Source organism: Scardinius erythrophthalmus, assembly GCF_964197995.2.
Source record: "Scardinius erythrophthalmus genome assembly, chromosome: 2".
Taxonomy (NCBI): Eukaryota; Metazoa; Chordata; class Actinopteri; order Cypriniformes; family Leuciscidae; genus Scardinius; species Scardinius erythrophthalmus.
This window is the reverse complement of record NC_138222.1, coordinates 60895311-60909152: the sequence shown is the minus strand read 5'-3', so window position 1 is coordinate 60909152 and position 13842 is coordinate 60895311. Positions and strand designations below refer to the sequence as shown.

Here is a 13842-nt window from a genome sequence, read left to right as displayed (position 1 = left end):
CAGGTGTTTGTGTGTGTGTGTGTGTGTGTGTGTGTGTGTGAGACGCCCTCTAGTGTTCAGGTGTGTGTGTGTGTGTGAGACGCCCTCTAGTGTTCAGGTGTTTGTGTGTGTGTGTGAGACGCCCTCTAGTGTTCAGGTGTTTGTGTGTGTGTGTGAGACGCCCTCTAGTGTTCAGGTGTTTGTGTGTGTGTGTGTGAGACGCCCTCTAGTGTTCAGGTGTGTGTGTGTGTGTGAGACGCCCTCTAGTGTTCAGGTGTTTGTGTGTGTGTGTGAGACGCCCTCTAGTGTTCAGGTGTTTGTGTGTGTGTGTGAGACGCCCTCTAGTGTTCAGGTGTTTGTGTGTGTGTGTGAGACGCCCTCTAGTGTTCAGGTGTTTGTGTGTGTGTGTGTGTGTGTGTGTGTGTGTGTGTGTGTGTGTGTGTGTGTGTGAGACGCCCTCTGGCGTTCAGATGGATCAGCATTTACTACATTTACTACCGATCAGCCGTTCTGCACTGACAAACTGTACATAAAATAATCGCAGCCTTTGCCAAATCAAGTGTGGTTTCAAGCGATTAATCGTGCAGATTTAAGAGATTATTTCATTACATGTTGCTCAGACGAGCAACTGTTCTCATGTGGCTTTGTTTAAAACTATTTTCATTTAGCAAAAAAACAGACAATATGTGTCTATAATGTATGTATATTAACTTGTTTATTTAACCATTCTATAACAATATCACACTTGCAATATGGTTTTCCAGGAAAAACGGCTCTTTACTCTTATTGCTTGCCTATATCATAAATAAAAATATGGAACTCATATAAAAATAATATTAAACTTATATAAAATTCAGGCATTCCCCAATGTATTGATTTTGTTATAACATTTTTGCGTTCATAAACCTGTGAAAACCATTGTTGTCTTAACCATAAACTGTAAATAAAAATGTTGTGTATGTGTGTTGTTGTGTATGTTCTTCCAATAGCTTACAATGATATCATGTTGCTTGTTCTAGATCACTCGTCTCAGTAATTAGTAAACATGCCAGTTTTATTCTGTATCAAATGTTCTGTATAAACAAATTACTAAATAAACAAGTGTGGATTTTAACTTATTTGGATTTTGCTCTGATCTAGGATCAGTCAAATGAAATACAATAAACGTACAAATAAATATTACAAATTAAAAAACGATCGGAAATGTCGTCTAATTTTCTAATACTATTATTTGATGACAACAATACATTTGGAAAACAAAATACAACCATTTCTGCTTTTTTTCTTTTAAACAAAAAACCAAGCTGCACCCTTTTTTAAATTTCATCTTTCATTCCGAAATAGGCCTAATGAATGAACGAAAAAGTACACGGACCAAATTACATGTAGGTTCACAAGTCAACGTTTGTGAACAACTGAAAAATCAATAGTGCAGCGCACAGACCTCTGATACTATAGTAAAAAACACCAGAAACTGATTCAGTCTGTATTTTATGAGGGAATAGGAAGATGAACTATCTCAGTAGGCCTATTGTAAACATCAGAGACGAGAAAGCTGGATTGTCCAAAAAAAATAAAATAATTATAATAATAATTAAAAACATTTAAATATAAATGTTAATAAAAAAACATTTGCTGAAGACAAAAGCCAATATGCCGTTAGAACAGTTTTCCATCTTAGTCTATAAAAAAAAGCAACATAGATTTAAAAGATTTGTGGATTTTTTAATGTAAATATAAAAGTAAACCCTTGAAATAAGTCGATTTTATGTTATGACATGAATTTTAGTCTGGGAGCTTAAGCCTAGTTTGTAAAAACAGTCATAAATCTCTGTCGCTAAACATAATTAGCTTACGACATTTTCTCCACATTCTTCAACTAAACGTCACCAGTTACTCATTTCCAAGTCGAGGTCGGTCTTTTGATGCTGGATACGAGTGGAAATGAATATTGATAACTGCATAACATATGAAATAAAAATAAATAATATGCATGAACTGTAATAATTATAATAATAACTGCATAAACATAATAATACAATAACTAAATGTCGTAGCATAACACACACACACACACACAAAAAAAAACACATTATCATCGTTAATTACTTTTTATATTCTATTGACAGTTGGCCAATGGCTGTGCGCCTCCTGATTTTTCGCTCAGTCTTTAACCGTGGATTGCCATTTGTACATAAATCTAATGCAGCGTGTTATTTCGGTTAAAAAGGCTCAGAAAACTCAACTATATTTATTCATTTATAATATTAACACTGTGAAATACTAAAAACTCATTTTATTTTTATGCTGGATATTTAACTTTAATAATGATTGGATTAATGTAATCACTCTTTCTTGGAGAAATTGTGTGGCTCTTAAAGGAGCCTTTGGTTTGAAGAGAAGCTTCCGTCAGTCTACTTGGCCTTCGCGGGCTTCTCGGTCTTCTTGGGCAGCAGCACGGCCTGAATGTTGGGCAACACACCACCCTGAGCGATGGTCACGCCACCCAGAAGCTTGTTCAGCTCCTCGTCATTGCGCACCGCCAGCTGCAGGTGTCGAGGGATGATGCGGGTCTTCTTGTTGTCCCGAGCGGCGTTTCCAGCCAACTCCAGGATCTCAGCGGTCAGATACTCGAGCACAGCGGCCAAATACACCGGAGCTCCGGCACCGACGCGCTGGGTATTTGCCTTTGCGGAGAAGCCTGTGAACACGGCCGACGGGGAACTGCAGTCCCGCCCTGGAAGAGCGACTCTTCCCAGATATTACATTTGGCCCGGATCCGTTTTAAGCCCCTTGCCTCCGTTTCTATCTTAGAGACGTTTTCTGATTGTGAACCAGATCCGTGCCAGATAGAGGTTTCAGCTTAAACATTCTAACTGCCATCAGTTCAGTATTTATATCATTTTACAGATCTGGCCCAGATCACTTTTCCCATAGGTAACCGAAAGACATTAGCTGTGTCTGACACTGATTTGGTCCAGATCTGCAGTATGAATCTGAGCCGAAAGCCTACTGTTTTCACATAGGCTACACTGGTGTGGCCCGAATCTGTGATACATATCTGAGCCGACTGCATTTAAAAAAGGGCTAAAAACTGCTCTGGCCCATATCTGCAAAACGGATTTGAGCCAACACTGTTTTGACAGAGACTACCTGATGTGGATGCAAATCTCAAACTTTTCTCAAACTGTGTGAAGAACTCCGTGGAATAAACATTTTCAAAACAACATGGTTAGCCTACCTAGTCTGCATATTTTTTTTTTCTATCTAGAGCATGAGATAAATGCATTGTCATAAGCTGAGCAATATTATCAGTGTTTAAAAACTATACAGCAACATTTTGTGATGCTATAAGGTCCGTTACAGCACACACTGTAAAAAAAAGTGTAATTTTACAGGTAATTGTCTGTATTTGTTTACAGATATTTACCGTTTTGTCATTATTACAGCAAATATCTGTAAAATAAAAGGCTGTAATTTAAAGGTCCACTGTTAAATTTGCAGGTAATAGAGTGCCGAAGTTAAGACGTCATTTTGTAGGACAACCCGGAAGTTAGCGGCGCATGGTTCCCTCGATCGAAAAGCAATGCATTTTCCCCATAGACTTTTGGAAAATCGCAAAAAATAAGATCTGTGTTCAACAAAGAGTTGTGACCCTAACACGTTTTGTCTATCAAGATAATCTTTACAAGTTAATCCAAAATTTATACATTTTGAAGCCTAAATAAAGCCGTCAGATATAAAATGCTAACGGTAGGCTATAAACGGACTACAGCACACCATGGTTGCGGATCAACGTCATCATCAAGCTTCCTCAAACTTTATTTAAAAAACACGCTCGCTCATTATGATCTGCGCTGTGTATGAACCTATTTTTTATGGTATGAACACTTATCCACTTTTTCATGAGAAATATTGCCCATTCGTTTTTTCCAAAAATGTTAGAAACTAATTGTGTTTATGCGTGCCTCTCTGAGATTTTTTTTAATCTTTTGTTAATGTTTTATTTATTTGTTTATTATTTTGTTAGTTTATATAAACCTTAATATTATTTTCTTTGTGATTAAGATTATTATGCCTTATCATTGTGCCCCAAATAAACTTTAAAGATTATCTTTCACTGTATTATGTTTGATTGTATGTTTGCATACCATTTGCTAATTCGCCAGGAAAAAAACGCGCTTTTACCATCTCAGAAGCACTAACGTTATGGCCGTATCAATTTCCAATCTTATGTCCTTTATAGAAAAACCATAGATCGAGGAGAGAACCACTATAAATCTGGACATGAACAGTGCAGCTTAGATGCTGGTTTACTTGCCGGTATATTAAAGGAGAACTTGGTAACTATTTTAACTAAATAAAACTGTCTAGAAATCATTTGGATGGTTAAACAACCTGTTCTGGTGATATTGGTGACTTTCCCCGCTCCCCCCAGCGTTCCCAGGCGGAAAACCAACCTTGCAACTTCGGGACTACCGTCCCGGCAAGATAGAAATTGGAAGTCTCGTGAGAAGCGAGAACGAGAACGAGAACGAGCGCGAAACACGAATTGTTTTACGGCAATTCGACATAAACACACACGCATGTATGATATATTACCAGATTACCCACCTCGGTAGACATAGCTCCACACAATACAGTTGGCTTGCTCCGATCAAAACAAACGCACATGAGCAGCGGTAGAGAGGGGGAGGAGGCCGCCGCAAGTGAGTTTTTTACGACCGTGTTGTGAAATATACGCCCCACCACAACTGTAGGGGGAGCTCGTGGGGAAAACATGCGACAACAAAAGGAAAAATCAGCGAAGAAGTGACTAGAGTTCGCTAGAGTTGCCGAGTTCTCCTTTAAGGGCCAGCATGAGGGACAAGGTTAATCGAGTCTCGGTAAGTAAAACTAGGGAGAGATAGAGGAGTTATAATAGTGTTCTATGTATTTAAGATAACTATATAAATAATCTCTGAACAAGCATAACACAGTTAAATTCCAAACATTTAATATAATAGTTGTAGGCCTATATAATTATATATGTTGAATTTAAAGAGAATTGTCCAATAGCAAATGCTTATTATATAGCCTATATTATAATTAAACCATATATGTTCCCTAAATAAACCATATATACTCATTTTGTTAACATTTTCTATATATTTTTACCTGGTAATCCACAAGCCCCAATGTGAGAGCCAGTGTAGTAAATTTTTATCTCACATTCACATTACTGTGAGCTGACTGGAGTGTAGTTACAATAGTATACAAGTAGTATACAATAGTTTAACATTTTATTTGTGTATTTGTCAGACAGGCAACTTACAGTGCATTAAGGCTATACATATCAGCGTGTTCTCTGGGAATGAGCCAAGGGTAAAAGCCAAGTTCACAAATATCAGGGTGCAGGACCCACCCTTTCTATAATTATATACAAACAAGTTACAATAAAAGTCAATAAACCAGGTATTATTTTTGAATATTTTAATTAAACACATTTCTCAACGTAACGTTAGCGGATCTAATCTATTAAACAGTGGCAAAGTAAACAAGCTTTTAGATATTTTAAGAGAAAGACAAGGTATTTTAGCTGTTGATTTGGTTATGAAAAACGTTTATTCTTGCTACTGCTAGCCTTTTTTACTCCATCTGGCACGAACCCAGAGTCTCCGCTGGGTAACATCGGACGGAAAACGGTAAAACGAGATTTCATTTTCATTCGATGACTTGTGGTTGCATTTCGGGACAAAACAAAAACAACGTTATGTACATTAACTGAAAGGTAAACTTCTAAGAACGCGAAGCTGAACGTGAAGCTGAAACGCGGGCTCGTGAGAGATTTCATGTTTGTCATGATGACGTCTAAGTCCCCGCCAAAAGATGTAGTCCCTTTTAGCAACTTGTTAGCAACCACCGTTTTTAAGACACAAAGTTTAAAAAAATCACAAGCAGCTATTACTGGTGTGTTTTATGTCAAAGATCAAAAAGTGAAAATATTTAGAGGCTTTGTTAACCACAGACCTTATTTCAGGCGATTTAGCAAAAACCCATTCAAAAAACCCATAGACTTTAGGGCGAGGGAACCAGTGCTAAAATGCTAACTCACTTCCGCGTTTTGGCCTACAAAGTGACGTCATAACTTCGGCACTCTATTGCTTGTATTTTGGTTTTACATCAATTTTTACGTTTTTTAAAAGGAACTTGTCTGTATTTTTACAGAGTTATGTGTAATTTTACAGAAATTATTAGGTAATATTTTACAGATTTTTTTCTGTGAAATTAGAAAACAAAGTAAAGAAGGTATAACTGCGGAAATCAGCATCTATTCAATATGTTTTCCTTACAGATTATTAAGCATGTGGGGGTTAAAGTGAGTTTTTTTAAGGTTAAATAATAGTATTTGTACAGTACCCTACATAGGCTACAGTAGGCCTGTATTGAATTATTTTTTATTTCACATTTTATTTTATAGGCCTACTCATTTTGATCATTATTTCATTGTCTTATTCTCCCATAATTTCATGTATATTTTATGAATATTTTTCCAAATCTCCGTTGCTGCACATTCAGGGCTTTGTGTGTGTGTGTGTGTGTGTGTGTGAGTGCGCGCGCGCGATGACGCAGATTCAAATTCGCCGCCATTACTTTTCCGCTGTTTACTCCCGCCCACAAAGGTTAACGTTAGCTGATCAGTCCAGTTTGGGCAAGCGGGAGATTTGAATTCAGTCTACTCTCGTGAAGTGGATTGTGAGATCAACAGTGGTTCAAAGCAATCGTATTCGTCAAGAGCAGCCGTGAGCAGGAGTTCTGTGTTTGTCAGTCAGTCCGTTTGGATTCTTTGGAAATAACGCCCTTTTCAGTGAGCCTTGTTCGTCACAGCGGACATCATGCCAACCGATCACCGGCTGAGGTAAGAGTCTCATTTACTAGCAGTTAGATGTGAACGATATTTTATATTACATTTGTGTTACGTTTACGGTTTTCAAGCTAACGTTAGCATTCTTAAATTATGTTCAGTTAACTGGCGAGAGCTGGAGGGCAAAACACTGATAATGTAGCATCATGCGTCTTTACGTTTTCCATCTGTTTTAAGAAAGATCAGTTGAACCCACATCTCAAAAGACCTAAAACAAGCTTTCGTAGACTTGTTATACATATCAAAGTCCGTTTAATTGTGTATAAAATCGTTGTTAATACGCGATAGTATGTGTCAGTAAATCACTCTTAAATGGCGGGACATTGAGGGAAGAGTGGGTTGAGTTAAATGATTGTTGCACCTGACCATTGATGAGCGTAAAGGAAGAGAGTGATTAAAAAGAGGGGCACAGCGAAGCGTGCGGGGTTCTGAGAAGCGGTGTGTTTTTACTAACGCCGAGCTGCACTCAAGGTTGGGGGGTGGGTGCCGTTCGCACGCTGTTTAGGGCTGCCGGCGGCGAAGATAGTGTAGCGGGCTAAACTGTAGATAAGGCCGGGTAATAGGAGTGCGTTGGGCGCCGCAGCTTTTCAGAAGGGGGGTGCTCCGTTTCCGCGATTGCTCGGAGGCCTCACGAGCGCTGTATTGGTGTTTGCTTTTTCCCCTTGACCAAACAGCGCCAAAGCCTAGACCCGGGGGGAGGGTCTCGGCTCCCGGGAGAGTTAAGTAGCCTATCAAACTTTATATGTGTGTGTGTGTGTGTGTTTGTGATTTTAAATCTAGCAGTATAACCATATCATGATGGGTGGGAGGGTTAGAATGAACTAAGTTCGTATGTTGCAGTCTGATGGCGTCTTGGGTGTTAGGTGCACGTGCCTTGCGAATGTGTGCCGTGTCTTGCGGTGGTGATGTGTTTTATAGCTTTTGTATATTTATTGTGTGTATACTAGCTTTTAGATAGTCTATTTATTTGCGGTTTCCTCTGTGTAGCATGCTCCATTGTGGTGTTGTTCGCCCAGGCTACTTAACATAGGTATTTGGGACATTTAGAACCTGACCCAGTCTCTGAAATGTTCGGTAACTGAATGAATTGTTAAATAAAGATTATTGTTTCTAATCCCGTGGTGCTGCTTGCTTTATAGAGTAGATTTCTCTAGCCACAACATTAGCCCCTGAATCAAGGTTTATTACAATAGCATGGGCAATTACGTCAGAATCAAGACTGAACGCTAGCACAGCTGATCAAACGGCGAGCACGGCGGCTGACGTAATGTCTCGTTCCCGCCTCTCAGGGAACCGAGGTTACGATAGTAACCTCGGTTCCCTTTCAAGGCGGTCACTTCGACATTACGTCACTGACGTATATGGGAACTGTATAGAATCCCGCCGTGAGCGCAGTGAAGATAAGCCCTGAACGGGGTCAAGCTACACTCCCACGAGAGACAACAGTTCTAAGCCAGCAGCGCCGCTAGGAGCACTCGAACTGATGGCGAAACTAGACCAAGAAACGTCTGTTCCGACCTACCAAGTTGCATATCCAATGCAATGAAGCGAAGGCTGCACTGGAGGGCAGCATAACACCATAAGCACTCAAGCACAAGAGTTAACACAGTGTCGACGGCAATAGCGGTGACAGCTGCATAACCTTATAGCCATACACAGAGTTAACAGAACATTGAAAACTACTGTGTAATGCGGAAACAGCTATGTAACATTATAGTCATAACACAGAGTTAGCAGCAATGGTAACTCTGCATAATGCAGACTACTGCACAGCTGGTGGTAACAGTTCATGAGTCCATTAATAAAACTCACCGAACCCACGACGCTATAGGCAGTGCATAAAACGTGAACCCCTGGCGAACGTGTTCTGAGAAGACAGCCAGCATACCTATATCCCGTAGGCATTAAACCACATGAAAAGCGTTGAATTCAGTGAGAAGTCTCAGTCCCTAGTACCATCCACCAAGCACACAAACAGCTAGTCAGACTGCTGCCTGGTGGTCCACGTACATCTGCAAAGCCCTAACAGGGCCAACAGCACTCTGAGCATCAGCATCATGTGAGGCTGACGGCTCAGCAGATAAGGCGGGCAGGGATAAATCTGTGCTCTGAACGGTGTAAGCGTCTTCGGAACGCAGTTTGGTATCGGACGGAGAGTGACGCTGCAGTCACTAGGTCCGAGACAACGTAACATCATTCACATAGAATGAGCGTAGGTCTCCAAGTGCTTCGCTGGGGTGAGAGCAGGTGGAAAGGTCCTTCTCAAGGAGATCTCTCAGCACTTATTAGTGTGAAGTGTCTTGCTCAACTAAGGACCCAGCAGCGGACACACAAGAAGGTTCCACAGCTTGGGGCTGGGGTGACAATCGTGCTGATCGCCTGTATTAGCAAGACCTTCTTGAGGGGGATTGTCATGGGGGAGCCCCATAACTCTCTCAGGTCCGTGAACCGGGGATGATAGGCCAGCAAGGGGGTCACGAGGAAACTGACACTCCCTTGTAGAACATAGTCCGATGTTCTATAGCCGATGTACAGAAGTGCAATTTAACACATAGCTGAATGTACATAAACACAGTGCCATTGGCCGTAGCGACAACAACTGTGAATATACGCAGTTAGATAATAGCCCCATAATAGCATAGCACCTCAGAAGTACACAAACACAGTCGTAGCCGTAGCTAGAACTGTGAGTATACGAGTTAGTACAGAATAGCCAGTTGCAGTGAAGGAAACAGGGCAACATAACAGCGTAGCACATGTACGTAACAGCATCGGTCGCTGTAGCGCCAACTATACGCAGTAGCTCAATATAGGCACTGAAGGATACGGGGCAACACCGCAGCATGAACACATCCATGTGCAATAATGCAGCGCAGGTCGCCGTATCGACAGAGACTGTGAATATGCACAGTTCGACTGGGATAGCTAGCTGCACTATATACTAGGGGTGTAACGGTACGTGTATTCGTACCGGACCGTTTCGGTACAGGGCTTTCGGTTCGGTGCACGTGTGTACCGAATGACTGAATGCAATATTTTGTGTGCGGAACATAGGTACGTTTTCGTGTTTCCACACGAACATATTAAGTGGGGGAAGTCTCCGCGTTCAGCGCAAATCCCGCCCTGCAGCTGATTCTAATGTTTTACCAGTGTTTTACCCGTCGTCACTGTAACCTAAACCAATGAAATAGACTGCAGGGCGAAAAAAAGCTTTTCCGCTCCGTGTGCGCCGCCGCACTCTCCGTTCCGTGTGTGTGTGTGTGTCGGCCCGCTGCGCTCTCTGCTCAATGTTTGAGTCCGTGTTTGCGCTGCGCGTTCTGCTCTGTCGTTAACGGCCCAAACACTCCAATCATGTACCGATCACGCACTGGAAAAGCAAAGTCTGCTCAAATAAGGTGAAATTTCTCAGTAGTAGACTTCTGTTTGCTGAGCTGATATAGTTATGCTGGCAACAATGGTAAAATGACCTGCTCTGATCACATGCTCTGGTAATAATAGCTTTGTACTATAGCTTTGGACTATATTTTATTTTGATAATTAGTAAAAAAGTGAAGAAAAAAAATCTTAAATTGAATATGTTGATTGATTATTGAAAAATAATAATACATTGATATATTTATGTTTAATATTATTTTAATATAGGGCTATTTTCTGTTCCTTTTTTCCCCGTGTTTCATTTAATTAGGTGATTATAAGTTTAATTATTGATGATTACAAGCTTGGAGGAATTGCAATTAATTACAGCAAATTGTGCAATTAATTAGTTCTTTTTTTTATCGATTCCCAGCCTTCATTTTTAAATATGAGCAGGCCTACAAGCTGGGATTGGTAATGCTGCACTGTAATCATAGTTATTTATTTATATTTTTCATTATATTTTATTATGTGATATTGGTTTGAGACTGAGAGTATTTTATTTAGTGGAGAACTTTGCAGCAGTATTTTATTTCTTATTCTTTTTTTATTTTATATCTATTTTATTATATTTTATTAAAAAGTGTTTAAAAAAGTGTAAACAAATTGTTAAAAAAAGTTTATAGTAATAAACAACCTACAGTTTAATGTTTGCATTTCTTTCCCTTACTGTACCGAAAATAAACCGAACCGTGACTTTAAAACCGAGGTACGTACCGAACCGTGATTTTTGTGTACCGTTACACCCCTACTATATACAGGGTAACATGACAGCATAACACAAGTGCGTAAGAATAGTGCATACATTTATGTATATAACTCAGCGTAAGTCACCGTAGCTGAGATGCACAGTTAGATCAGGATGGCTAGCTGCACTGAAGGAAACAGGGCAGCATTACAGCCTAACACATCCGTGCACGTACATATATCCAGAAACTATGAATATGCACGGTTAGATTAGGATAGCTAGTTTTGCACTGAAGGAACAGGGCAACAAAATAGCAAAAACACGTCCTTGTACGTACATAAGTGCAATGTAGTCGCTGTAGCGACAGAACTGTGAATATGCACAGTTAGATAGGACAGCTGGTTGTTGCACTGAAGGATAGGGGGCAACATAACAGCATAACACATCAGTGCGCACATTTAAAACGTGTGTATAATGCAGCGCAAGTCGTCGAAGCGACCGAAACTGCATGCATATGCGCAGTTCAAACACAATGGTCAGTTACGCTGAGGGCAACATAACAGCATAACGCTTCAGTGTGTATACACAGATGCAGCGCAAGTCGCCGTAGCGACGACTGTGACTATGCACAGATAGATAGGATAGCTAGTTGCACTGAAGGATACAGGGCAATATACAACGGCAAAATTCATAGCACATATAGTTTGTAGTGTACACATAGGCTAAACACAGCGTTAGTTGCATCGCACAACAACTGTGAATACGTACTGTGTAGCAATCAGAATAGCCATTTGCGCTGAAAAATACAGGGCAATATATAGTGGCATAAATCCTAACACATAACAGTGTGTCGTGTGTACATAACACAGAGTCAGTTGCATCACACAACAACTGTGTCTTCGTAGTAATCAGATTAGCCAATTGCACTGAAGGATACAGGGCAATATCGCGGCATAAGCATAACACACACATCAGTGTACATAATCACAGCGTCAGTGGCAGCACAACAACTGTGAATGTTGTAATCAGAATAGCCATTTGCACTGAAGGATACAGGGCAAAATATAACGGCACAAATCATAGCACATATAGTGTGCAGTGAGTACATAAACACAGCGTCAGTGGCGAAGCGACAACAACTGTGAATGCGTAGTTGAATGGCCAGTTGCCCTGAAGGATACAGGGCAAAATATAACGGCACAAATCATAGCACATAAAGTGAGCAGTGTGTACATAAACACAGCGTCAGTGGCGTAGCGACAACAACTGTGAATATGTAGTTAAATCAGCATGGCCATTTGCACTGAAGGATACAGGGCAACATCAGCTGTAAGCACATCAAAATGTAATGTTACGTAGGCCCAGCGTCAACAGCATAAGCGGTAACGACTGCGCAACAACACTCACTGGATTGCGGCTGTGCACTTCCATTGTCAGAGAGGGGCGGCTAGAGACCTCTATGCTAGAGACTCATAGCATCCGTACTTTCCCTTTTAGACACGGAGCCATGGCCTTTGCCTCGTCTCTCTAGACGCGCGTCTTGCGCACGACTACCAAAGGACGCCGTGGAAGACGGAGTCTTTCTTGAAGTAGCCTGGCTGAGATACCGGGCTAAAGTATTCCTTATCAACAGGGCCTATCGCGTCGAGTCCTTCTAGCGTGCCCGCGAAGAGGACCGGAGTGGCGACGGGCAGCGTACTCGTCCTAGGGCGGGAGAGGGCCCACCAGCGGCCTGCTGGCGGCAGTGGGCCTCATCCCCGCTGATGCCCGGGTTTATTCCCCTGAGGGCGCGCACTGTCCAGCACATGCCCGTCGTGAGTGCGGCCTCGGTTGATCCTTGTTAGGGTAGAGCGAGTCGATAGGACCCGCACATATCTGGCATGTAAGTTAGCAGCCATCGGATGCGGGGAGGAAATATGCTGAGTAACCTCTATTGCAACTTCCACGATGACTTCAGATAAGACTTCTAGCGTGAAGAAAGAGATTCTGACGTAATTGTCGCGCCCATGCTATTTATACTGCCCGCGGACCGGTCATTATTTGCATGTTTCGTGTCAATTGGCCAGCTGTCTCCAGCTGGCGTTAGCCTATAAGATTTCAGTGAAAATGAGGAGGAAGGGAGTTCCCATATACGTCAGTGACGTCGAAGTGACCGCCTTGAAAGGGAACCATAGTTAATTTTCGTAAGGGTTAACATGGCTATCTCAAGACTGGTAAGAAAACGAATTCAGTAAATACTGTACTTGTTGATGATACAGGAAAGCACATGAGACTAGAATATGAACACAACATGATAAACTGCAAATTCTGGCTGCATCTGCTTGCCAACACGTAGCTATAGAATGCATATGTGCATATATTAGGCTTATAAAATAAAAGTTGATAGAATGTTTGTGTTCTGATGAAGAAATTAACGTATCTACATTTTGGATGACCTGGGGTCACCATAGTAGCCTTTTTCATAGGATACTTTTGATCATTGGTTTGAAAATTGCATTGATCCAGATGAACAGACAGTTACACCCCTAACGTTAGGTGTCTTGTCTCAAAACATCACTGTTAGCCTTTCCTGCTCAGCTTCCAGATCATAGTCAGGTTTTGCATTGTCTCAGTGGAACATATTCTTACATGTGTAAATGTAATACTGAGTTGTTAATTTTTTTTTTTTTTTTTTGTGATTTCAGGTCAAGTGGAAAGCAGAATGATCATGGCAAACAAGGTATGGGAAGAAGTAATTTAAAATATCATAATGGCCGAGTCTTCTGATTCCATATGATTGCACTAAAAGTGGCAGAAAATTTAATTTGTTTTATACTATATTTTCCCATATATTAGGGCTGGGCGATATGGCCTAAAA

General features: G+C 41.0%; 1 pseudogene across 1 annotated transcript; it reads right to left on the bottom strand.

Moving 5' to 3' along the window:
* Positions 1-2393: 2393 nt before the first annotated feature.
* On the bottom strand, positions 2394-12792 carry LOC308705397 (histone H2A-like; annotated as a pseudogene). Its single transcript has 2 exons — positions 12685-12792; positions 2394-2730 (listed from the first exon to the last, which is right to left on the bottom strand). The product of its transcript is annotated as a histone H2A-like (transcript).
* Positions 12793-13842: the final 1050 nt, after the last annotated feature.